Consider the following 12,194-nt stretch of genomic DNA (forward strand, 5'->3'; position numbering starts at 1 on the left):
TCTCCACCTGAGTTTACTTTAAAATCCAGGCCTCTTCTGTTAAGGCCTGGTTTAGCAATTTTTATGCCAGGGCACTACACTGATAAGTGATCTGACATCACCTCTAAATGTTCTGTGTTACTGGTGATAGATAGCACATTAGATGTTTGAATCAACACCAAACCCATGGACTCTGATAGTTGCCCACTTGATAGTGCTGCTCATGAGAGTAGCAGTATGCTTCAGTACTAGGTTTTATGGTGGCTGCATTTTTAGTCATTGTTTTTGTTGGTTCTTGCAATGCTACCACATAGCAATGAGGACTTGTCTACATTTTTCTCACTTCACTGATTTTTGTTAGAAGTGAAGCAGTGCTGTTTGGAGGAGAATGGCAGAGTTTTAAGTCATATATTAATATGAAGTAATCCAAGTTTGATCCCTAGAGCAATCCAGAGTTTCTGTATGGGAAATAGAGCACATACATCTGCAGCTCTCATGCTGGTAGTCCCGAAGTAGGTCTGTGCTATCTAACCCTAAGAAGAACTCAGTATGTTATAGAGGCACATTTGAGCTTGTTCTGCATAAGCTGGTTTGGGCCTACAAGTGGCAGTTTGCCCTCTTGGCATGCCTCCCTGGCATGAGTCCGTAACACGGGTGCAGTAGCTCAGAAAAGCAGCAGCGCTGTGTCCAGAACAAACCTGGAAGTCCACACAGTGCTATACTTGCTAGTTTAGGGATTACAGCTGTGCAAGATACATAGGATCCAAAAGCTGGATCCACATAGCTTCCTATCCAGTTTTCTTGTAGCCCTCTTTTAGTATTATATCACAAACTTGGCAGTTTGTTATGCTTTCTGCTCAGTACAGTCTGTAATGACTTTGCAGCAGCTACATGGCAGGCAACTGCAAGTTCCTGGAGAAATTCCACTAGTCCTTGTCATGTGTTTATGTTGCCATTTCATCTTCACAGAGAAAAACTGTTCCAGCCAACTCTGTTGTATCTGATATCTACATAATGTTATAGTGCCTTTCCCAGTGAATGGCAAAGATTTAGAAACCCAGTAAGGGTAGAACAGAAGCAGTCTGAGGATTAGCTGCTGCTTTTTATGCTTCTGTGCTAACTAAATACAGGAGGATGGGGACCACTGAAGGTGGTGGTGTTTGCCTTGATGCCTGCATCAGTAGAGATGAGCAGAAACCAACAAGTTCCCTCTGTAAGATTGGAGAGCTGTGCTCATCAGCTGTTTGGTTATCCTGTAATAGCTGTTACAGCCAGATCCTGACATGACTTGTTTTAATTTCAAAAAAAGTAAAAAGAAAAAATAGTCAAATACGTATGTCTCTTTCTGAAGGACTCGCTTCACTCTTTTTCATCATCACTTATTAGGAATTCCTGGTCAAGTATCATTACTGAACGGTCATAAAATGTGCAGCTAAACTACCATGGGAGTCAGGGTCTGTAGTTGCAGGGTAAAATGAACACAACAACTTTATCTTTTTTTAATAGGCTGTTCCTGAGGTATCAGATTCTGTCTTCAGTCAAGTGGTAACACAGGCTGTCTGCTGATGTCATCAGAAACCCAAAGGAGTAGAAGTAACCCTAAAAAATCTCTTCTGGCTGATCCCTTCAGGAACAAAGAGGAATAATTTCTTCTTTTTGGAAGGGTTCCTGAGCTACTGTTTTGCGTTAGCCATTAGTAAAGGATTATGTTTAGCTAGGCCTTGAAAACTTGGTTGTGGTAAGCAGCTCACAATGTGCAGCAGTAATTGTTACTTAGGAACTTTAAATTGTTTGTTCTTAATGCCTCATTGGAAAAGTATCTTAAAGAACTACTTCTAGGTTAAGAAGCACCAAAAAGCATGCAATGTCAAGAGTATGCTGGTTTGGGGGGAGATTAGAAGCTATGAGTATTCTCAGAGTGGCTACAAAATTAATTACAGAAAACTTAAGTAATTATTCAAGGCTCTCCATACCAGACTTCCTGTTCTTCTATGTAAAAGTGGCTGAATTAAGTACACTTTCTGCGTAAAACTGTCATCTCAGTATGTAATATGTAAATATTTTTTTTTCTCGCTCAACACACTGGTGGAAGAATCCAAATCAAATATGAAATATCTTGAAGTGATGACCAAAATACTGTATAAGAATAGCTCTGCCAAATTGGATCAAGAAGCCATTTAATTCAGCACCTCAGCCTGGGGGTGAGGTTCAGTGGAGGATGCATAATGGAAAGTACAGACCTGGAAAATCATGGAGTGATGCTCTCCTTGAATATATTCAGCCTCCAGCAGTTTGTGACTCAGAGGTTTCATATCTAATAGCTGTAGATGGCTAAATTTGTGGAAGAAGACCTCAGTTTCTTTTTGAGCCAGTATGAATTTTTTGCATCCATGACATTAAGTAATAGAGCAGCTCTCTTTCCTTTTCCATTTGCTTGATTCTGTCATAGTACTAGAATTAGGGGTCATGGACAAACTTTTATCTATCTATTACTGATAGTTTTACAGGTTTCTCACAAACTGGCTCAGTTTTTAATTTCATCTTGAGCCCTAGTGTGTTGTTCCTCATACAGGAGCCATTCCAGAATGTTACTTCTTGTTACCATCCTTTTTCTGAACTGCAATGCCTGTTGGCTGCTTCTGGGTTGGTTTTTTTTTTTTTGTGAATGAGGGACCAGAACAGTGTCAGCAACTGTTGCATTGTTTCATATTCATCTTTAGTTTGTGCGTTACAGGACTTTATTTCATTTGGGTCTTTTAGGCACTGTGGTGAACATGATGGATCAAATAAAGTGGTGAGCCGTTCATCTTCTGGAAGAACTAACTTCCCTTTATGTTTCAACAGCAGATTTTGTGCTGTAACAGTTGAGAGGTTAATGACACATTTTGGTTTAATTGTTTACCAGACTTATTTTCAGTTGTTGCACTGGTAATGTCATGATTTAAATGAATACTGTCATCTCAGCATTTCCTCTTTACATTGTACTGACCATTATCAGTTTGTGTAGCAGGGAATTCACTTGTTTTCACTCCTTTTCTGTCCAAGATACGGTGAATCCTTTCTGTTGCTCTGCTCAGTGTTCGGCTTAACCAAAATAATGCATGTCTAACTTTGGTGTTTAGCTGAGAGTTAGATCTACGGTTCAGGGTTATGTTATTTGGATGGATTTACAGGCAGATCTTGGGAAACTTCAGTGATCTGTACCAGATGTCATTTCAGGCCCTTAAAGTCCCCTTTGGACAAGAAAGAAAGATACTTTGTAGTAACCCTTAGGCAAAGTAGCAAAAGCAAAATATTTTGTTCTGTCTTGGAACAGTGATATTAGCCTCCTTTACAAGTGTCCTTGTTCTGGAGTGGATTTCAGGGCACACAAACTTTAGGACCTTCAAAAGAGGTCTTTGTTCACAGACACTAGTTTTATGTTTGTATATTACCACGTTTTGTTATTTTCCTATTATAAATAGCTCCAACTGTGCTAACATTTATATTTCATTTTTTTGCAAATACCTGGTACCTACAGGAGTTGTTCTCTTACGCATCATAAAATGGGCAGTAGCTAAAAGTGTAAGTTGTCAGTAATAGGGAATTAATTTCCTTCTCGGAAAGACTGTTCATAAAAATGCTTTACTTTGTAAGCCGGGTACAAGAGGGAAAACTGAGGCTTGCACAGACCATTGTTAAACAAGCTGTGCTGCACTTGTATGAAGAAGCAAAATTAATCTGTAGCCTCAGAGCAGCAACTAGTGCTAGTAAAATGGTTTTGTTTATTTGTTGTTGGGTTTTTTTTGGTAAATAAACGTCAACTCTAGTGTATTTTGAGGATGCTTGTGATGTAAAATAATTTGTGATCTTAGTTCTTGTGGAACTGGTAGGACTTTGATCATGTCCTTCATGATGTTTTACTGCAGTGATTACCCTGTTTTAATATTCATATGGGGTCGGGGCATTTCTGGTTGGGGTTTCCCAGATTTTCTGTAGAACTTTATTGTGAAAATAGGAACGTGCTTCAGCATTGTTAAATCAAGGTAATGTCTGTTTGTTTAGTTTTTTGTTTTTTGTTTTTAACCCCCACTTGCCTTTAGGCTGGTTAACCACTGATACTGTTTCTTGCATTTCATCTCTAGAAGAGGAGGACCTACTAGGTACATGTAACACAACAACCTGGATAGAAACCTCTTGTGCCTACTTTTAGGTATAGGGATTCATTTTAAAGGTCTTATCTCAAAGGCAAAGTAGTACTTGGACTATGTCAGATTATTAGTTAACTAACAGAGCCCCTTTGTGCCAAATCAGCATTTGTTCTATTTAAGCCTAGACAGCTTCTTTCAGAAGTGTTCTTGTTGCAAAGAAGTGTAGAGATAAGTATCTGCTTTCACCAGAAAATGGTGTTCTGTAAATCTAGTTGCCTGTTGGCAGTATTATACGGGCTTGAGTTTCTTTGTTTTCTACCAATAATATTAGGATTCAGAATATCTGCCCATACTACCTTGGATGTTTGTGAGCTACCAAGAGGAGGATATCTGTTAAAAAAGTAGGAAAACTCCTTCCTGCTGAACTCTGTAAGGGCGTAGCAGAATGCTACGAGTAGGGTCCTGGTACAGATTCTGATTTTGAAAGTATGTGAAACCATTGTACATGCAGATAACAGAATACACATGGGTATGGCATTCTGAAAATCTATAGGTATGCTGAGATTATTTAGTTTTCATTCTGTTATCCTGTGTGAAATTCATATGGAAATTATTCAGAAATAACTGTCTCCCATGCCAAACTTCCTCATTGCTCTACGGTTAGGCGTTTCTAGACTTCTGTAACATCTCATACCCACTCTGTGTTATATACCCAGATACCGCATCAAAAGTTTAAACTTTTTAAGGTCAGTGGAGGTTAGAGAAGTTGGATGTAGGCAGAAATATTTTTCTATTACTCTGTATAAAAGAAGGTTTCGTTCATTCTGATCAAGCCTTATCTAATTTAAATTTCTGAAACATGGAACCTTTCAATAATAAACCAGTAACTTACAATTTAAGAGGTCATCTAAATGTAAATGCAGAAATTCAGTAGAACAGCTGAAAGAAACTGCTCTCCACATTTTTAAGAAAGATGGAGTGTTGGGAAGTGTTCCAGAGCTTGCATCTTACTGGATCTATTTGTGAATAATTGAATCTGTTTCTCTTCAGCTCTTTACTCTGAAAAAAGGGTTATATCCTAGTTATTAAAATACCGTGTTAAGTTTATTTCTGAAATACTTGCTCATATAGTGTTTGTGTAAAGGAAGAATGCTGATTTGGATAGACAGATTTGTTTTTAAATGTAAAAACATCTTTTAAAAAATCTCTCATCTGCTGGAGACTTGCTAATTAGGGAACCAAAGAACCAGGAAAAAGAATTGAGATGAAACCAGGAATTTAGTGGTTGATTTGAAATATAAATTTGAGCTTTTATCTTGTCCATAATGTACATTATTTATCCATGTCTAAACTTCAATGGGTTTTTATTGTCTTCTGCTTGCTTTCCCTCTTGGAGGGGAGGATCCTGCATGGTGATAATTCAACATGCTGTCTACAAACTGATTTAGATGAGTTAGTGGAAAGCAATGGAGGAAACAAACCTATTGCACAAAACTTCTATTTGTTTAAAGAGCCTCAGCCAGCACAGAAAAGTTTTCAGGGGATCTGAAAAGTTGAGCAGTGATTTTCTTCATCCTTTTTGTCCTGTTGTTTTGTAGCTTTACTGTCTAAGTACATTGAAGAAAAATAAGTCCTGATTGTGACAGGAAGATTCAAACTTTTGTCTTCTGCAAATGTAGTTCTTCACACTGCCAAATTTGACCCTCGGTTAGTAATAGAAGAAAAGATAACTTGAAGAAATAGATTTTATGTAATTGCTCTTGAAATTGAACTTGGATGGTTTTAGTTAAATCTCTGGCTTGTTTTTCAAATTTCTAATTGTTTTGTACCTAACAAACCAACGTCCAGTGTAGTTTATTCCTTTTTTTTGTTTGTTTTGATCTGGACTTTTCATGTCCTCTTCCCCCTTAGTCACTACACAATATAATGCATGTTTTTCAAGGCTGTTGCAGATTTAATTGTGCAGAGGTTGATGCATTGGCCTTTTGAGGGCTGCAGTCTTTGCTCTACTGAAGTGTCTCTTTCTGTTTTACTGAAGATGGAATACAAAACTTTTCCAACTCAGTGCTTCTTTCTTTGTTTCCTCATCCTTCTACATTTTCTAGGAATAATTCAGCATTTTCTCTTAATCTTCTTGCAAGGGTCTAGTTTACTCTTTAGTCTTCTGCATGAAACATTCTCTCTGTAGGCAGTAGGTTGCTGAATATGTAATTACACGGCATTCTTGCATTAGGTAATAAACAGAATATAAAAAGACAAAGTGGAAATACTTTTAATACATTCAGTTACTTGTGGTTTATTATCTATATTGCCCTACATCCCAGAAGGTGGAGCTATTTGGATAAACGTAGGACCTTTAAGGACTTGTCCTCAGGGATAAACAGATTTACTACTATGTGTGAATTATAATTAAAAAAAAAAAAAAAAAAAAGACAAAAACAAAAAACCCCAAACCCACAAAAAAACCTCCAAAACACAACTAAAGGCTAAGGCAGTTATGATTGAGGACACTGTATTTTTATAGACAGAATCATTTAGAATGAGCACTGGCCATTTCTTAACAGACTTAAATTGTCATCCTTTTCATTTGAAGCAATAGGGTATATTGAGGATTTTGCATAGATTTTAATGAGCTGTGGTTGTAATTTTTTGGTTTGAAGTGAGTTGACTTTGTGAGGTACCGTGAGAAGAAACCATTTCTCTGTCCTGAATGACGGGACATCACTCATTAGGAAAGTAGCTGCATCCCTCCATTCCTTTGCCTGAAGACTGAATGTTGTTTTGTCTTTTGTCAAATGAAATTCTGGAATTTTTCAGGAAGCAAGAGCTTTCCTCAGAACATAATTGTGATGGTGGTTTTTCAAGAAAGAAACATTTGGAATGGTTCTCCTATTATGTAGTTTGGTTTTTTGCTTTTTTGTAGTGTCCTTAATCATTGGTGAATTCAAGTGACACATTACAAAAATATTTTTTATTCTGTTGCATCCTTTTTTCCCCAGACAAACCTACCACCTCTCCTGAACCTCTGAAAGGAATGAAGTTTGTTCTACAGCCACTTCCTTAGTTCAGTATCTTTCCTGATAGCGAGGCAAGAAAAGACAAAACATTTTTACTTTCATATTTATTACACAAGTCCATGTAGAAAATCAGGAGTATTAGTGGATGAAACACATACAAATAGATAGCAGGACCAGAAAAATAAGTGATTTTGGTCAGCAAGCAATGTTATTTCTTCCATAGTAAAGAAACGCGTTTGACATAGAACAGACAAATTTTTTCTTTACTAACTTTGATTCAAAGTACATTTTAATTGCGTATATTCTGTTTAGGGATCTTGATTATTTTCTTTTCATTGCTTTGTAATGCTGGTAGATTGGTTTTTATTCTGGAGTGCAAGAGGACCTCCAGTAATCTGTGTTTGTAGTATAGCTTTCTATTATAGTGCAGTCCAGTGGAAGTTCTTTGATACAGGCTGGAACTGAATTGAGAATGAAAAACAGAAAGGGAGATACCAGATATCTGCACGTTGTCCAATATGTACTTCCCTGTTATGTTACACGGAGGAGAGCATTTACTGTCTTCACTTGTCTTAGTTGTTTTTTGGGTGTTTTTTGTCCTGTGCTAAGTTCTGTTGGTGTATTCTTCACCAATTCTCAAGGTTGTTCTTTGTCGAATCCCTTTTTGACAATTTACAGTTAGATGACGTTTTTAATGTTTTCTGTAGCTTTCCAAGTTTGCATAGTGAAATAGTAGCTTTTTGATGGTTAATTTGCAATAAATTTCAGGGGCTCTAATTCCTTGCACATGTATGCACACATGCATATATACACAAAATAAATAATAAAATAAATAATATTAGTATCTCTACCACTGATCACTTTAAAAGGAATAAATCTCAATCTGACACCACCTAGTAAGCCTTCTGGGTGTGTTGTTTTGTTGTTTGGTTTTTTTTAAGTTACCTTTGTCCATTGTTTGCTAAACATTCACAGTGGTGTTTTCATAACACAGTCTACAAACAAACCCAAAGCTCTCAGTACACTGAAGATGCATTTCAATGCATTTTTCTTTCATCTTTTTAAGATAGTTTTAGGCTTTGAAATTACCCATCATTCGTGGTATGTTCTTGCCTCATCATATTCATTAGTCAGACCAGAACAAAATGGAAGCTGATATGGATTCTTTTGATCAGATGTAGGCAAAGTTGTTAACTAAATAACAATGTTTTCTAGGGCCAAGGCATTTCTTTGGGCTGGTAGAATGCTGACAGCAGTGTCTTAAATTCTTTGTCAATCTGCCTGTCACTCATCACTGAGTGCTGAGAGAAATGACAAACAAATCTTTGAAATGTTAACGGAGAAGGAAACGCAAGTTAAATTTTATTTTCTTTTTAGGTTCTACTCACCCTATTGCAGCTGCTGGCTCAGATGAGTTTTCAAGGATGCTGGTACTCTTCAAGGCATAATTTCTCACAGAAAAGATCAGTTGCAATAAGGGAATTACTCCATTCCACACTCCATGCCCCCTAGACAAAATAAACATAACATCCATCTAGCTGCCTCTCAGACCATGTTTTAGGTATACTAATCCAGAAAGTCAGGAATTTCGATGTCTGCCATACTGAGTAGTGCAGAGCCTGTCAAATGGCCTGGGTATTCAGTGTTAGGACTGATACGTGTGGGAGTCATCACCTGCTCACCCAGGCTTTGACTGCCTATTTAAGTAACTTCTCTGCAGTCTTGTTTTTGAAAGGGGAAAAAAACCCTCTGGAATTACTTCCCAAAGTAGAAAAGAAATATGTTCACAAGCTGTTTCCTTCTGTTTAGCATAACTGTTTTAAAGTTTCAGGCTAAGGTGATTGAGGTGGTAGTTATCTCAGAGGCTGCAGTTTGCCTATAATTAAAGAAGGAGAGGGAGGGGAAATTCTGTGACTAAATGTGTATGTGTTTACCTCTGTCAAAACTGCAGGAAAAGGTAATGGGAGGGGACATACACAGAGCAGTCCAGACTTCCTTAGCAATGATGGCAAGCAAGGACTGTTCTGTGCTCTTCTGCAGCACAGAAAGCCTCACAGGCTTGACTTTGTTGACATTTATGGATAGGAGATCTAATTAGAAATGAGAACAATGTCAAGAAATGAAAAGTTGTCAAAAAGGCACAAAGAGTGAAAAACTGAGGGGGAAGGTATTTTAGAATAGTTTGATTTTTGTGTGACCTTCCCTTGCGTTAAGTATCATCACAGAAAGAATTGAATCAGCTATTGCAGGAGGAGATGTTCCCTGTCTTCTGTGCATTCACCCAGACCACCAAAAATGCACTTCCAGTCCTGCCTCTCCATCTTCCACAACAATGTTCTGTCTGACTAAATACCTGTTATTAGGAATCAAAATTTGCCTAAACAATTTCTGTTTTATTCTGGAGGGAAAAAACCCTGTAAGCCAAATTACTTTTTTCTATACCACTTTGCAATTTGAATGGTGATTTCCTGTTCTTAAAAATTGCAGTGTATCAGTGTCTTATAAAGAAGCTCCTGCTCTAAGCATATGAGAACACAGTTGCCATCAGGGGACTGTGTGGCAAATTTGCTTAGAAATGCTCTCTTCCTCCTATCCCATCTTATCCCATCAATAATTAAAAAACCCCAAGCTGGATCCTGAAGTAAAATTATGCATGACTGCCTTCTAGTATCTAGCATTTTCTGATGTTTTAAAACGATTTAAATACTTAAGCATTCAGTACCATGGTGGCAGTTTGCAAAAATATTTTTGAGAGCAAGTATTGAAGAGACTCTTGATGTCCTACAGCTGCTTGTCTCAGAAGTACGTGCCAGGAATTTCACCTCACTGTTTACTGTTGATATACCTGTTGAATAGATATGGGTTAATTCCCCAAATGAGAAAATCAAACTAAACCAGAATGATGTGGGAAAGTGAGATGGAAGTGAGCGAGTTCATGGTGGTATTTTCTATAGGTTTGTAAATAACATCCTATGAGAGCTGTTAAAAGAATTATGTATACAGAATTCTGTGCTGTATTTTGCTGTTCTTTTAAAGTGTGCACATTTTATCAATAAAAGAAGACATAAAGACAGCAAACATGGTATAGATAAACCTTGCAGGTTTTATCAGAGCCTGTGATTTTCAAGTTTATCATAATCCAGTATAGTAAAAGAATTCAGGGTATTTTTAAAATTTGTGAAGTGCTTGTGGGTATATTGAAATGTGATATTCACCCTGTACTGCCACCCCTTTTAGATTATTCTGCAACAAGAAGCACTGCTAGAGCCTTTTCATTATTCCAGCCAGCGCCCTCAGACTGTAGTCGTAAATCTTTGCAGTCTAGTTGCACTTTCTGAAAAATACAGGGACTTGTAAATTAAAAATGAGATTCAGGATCCTGAATAACTTTTAAATTTCTGAAAAGTTAACTCCTTGAAAAATATTTTCATCCCACCTATTTAAGTTAAATGCTGGAGTCGGTTTTTGTGTGTTAGAATTAATGTTTTTCCAGATCTGTTCTTAGCATAGTATTTCTTAATTTGTAGCTTTTAAGCATAACTTTTCATGTCATGTTTAACTGCTAGAAGGAGCATTTGATTTTTCACATCTGCTTGGAATATTTTAGGTCTATTGAGAGTGCTGGACTTGAGGCAAACTCAGCGGGAGGGGTTTTCTGAGAGTCTTACGGAATCCTTAGAGAGCCAAAAACCTTGAGACATGGGAACATGTAGCTGGAGGCACATGAACCAAGTCTGAATTCATCAGAAAAGCTGAATCACTGGATGAGTAACTGTCCCTAACAATCAGATGACATAGCATCATGTGTGTTTACTAGGCTTAGCTTTAAAAGCTTTGAGGAAAGGAATTTCTGAGTACATCAAGCTTTAGATTTTTTTGATTGGATGTACCTCTACATTTCAGTTGCAAAAAAAAATATATGCTGTGGCAGCACATCAAAGATTTTTGTTTGTGTTTGGAAAATAACGTGTAAATAGTTATGGTAGTATGGTCTGGATCTGTACAAGGTAACCTGATCTACGCCGATTTCAACATAATGCCCCAAATACTTGTTTCGACATCATAGATTTCTGGTTTCTTAACAGTGTTCTTTCTTTCCTCTTGCCACTTCTAATTAAAACAGAATTTTGCTCCAGCTCTAACATTAAATCCACTGAAAGCCTGAAGCTCCTGTCTGCTTTCTGTATGTTGAGCTGGTATTATGCAAGATGAACAATATATACGTGTTGTACATATAGTACTAGAAAAATGAAGAAGCAAATTAAAAATGTGTATTTTTTTACAGATAAGTGTAGCGAGATGTTCTGTGCTTTCTTACATGCAGAGTTAGTGCTTACCTAGATAAAGGTGTTCATTATTTATGTCAAATAGAACAGATGAGGCCAGAAAGTCAAAATGTAACTAACTTTGTTCAGTGTTTTTAGTTGGTGAATAAATGTCTCTGTTGCCGAACTTCGTTACAATGCAGTAAAAATGTGTGTCTATCACAGGGGAACACAAAACTCCCTTGTAGTTAAATCTATCCCTTGAAGTAGAAATAGTTCTGTAATTGTTTTCCAATAGCTAAAATAGCTTCAGAGCACCAGCTGAGCACTCACAAACTTTTACTGCTAAAACTGGAAGGGGGGGGGGGGGGGGGGGCGGGGGGAAGGGGAAAAAAAAAAAATCTTGCGAAAGGGTGTGGGCAAAGGTTCATGTCACAAATCTCAGTATGTAGAAAGACAGCTGAAAGATGCCGAGTTTGGGTTTTTTTATGTAGTTATGTATTTTCTATTCAGACAGAAAGAGAGTATTTCAGTTTATTCTAGTATGGGATTTTAAAAAATCTTAGACATTTGTGTGTCTAGCAGTTAACTTGGTTAAAAATATTCAATGCAGAAGGAGGTTGGCTCTTCTACATACAGGGCTCAGTTAATGTGTTTGAAATTAAAGTAAGCCTTCCTGATGGTCTCTCAGCAGTTACTTGAAAAGATAAAGGCAAACCACAGATTACTTGCCAATACTTCTAACTAAAAACAAAACCATAAATGGAACTTGGAACTTTTTTGCTGTGAGAGAACAAAAAGTT

General features: G+C 37.2%; 1 protein-coding gene across 5 annotated transcripts in view; it reads left to right on the forward strand.

Moving 5' to 3' along the window:
- Nucleotides 1–12,194, forward strand: part of NSD2 (nuclear receptor binding SET domain protein 2) — a 104,431-nt gene that overhangs the window by 43,212 nt on the left and 49,025 nt on the right. The window lies entirely within an intron of this gene.

The sequence above is a fragment of the Athene noctua genome, chromosome 4 (genome assembly GCF_965140245.1).
Source record: "Athene noctua chromosome 4, bAthNoc1.hap1.1, whole genome shotgun sequence".
NCBI lineage: Eukaryota > Metazoa > Chordata > Aves > Strigiformes > Strigidae > Athene > Athene noctua.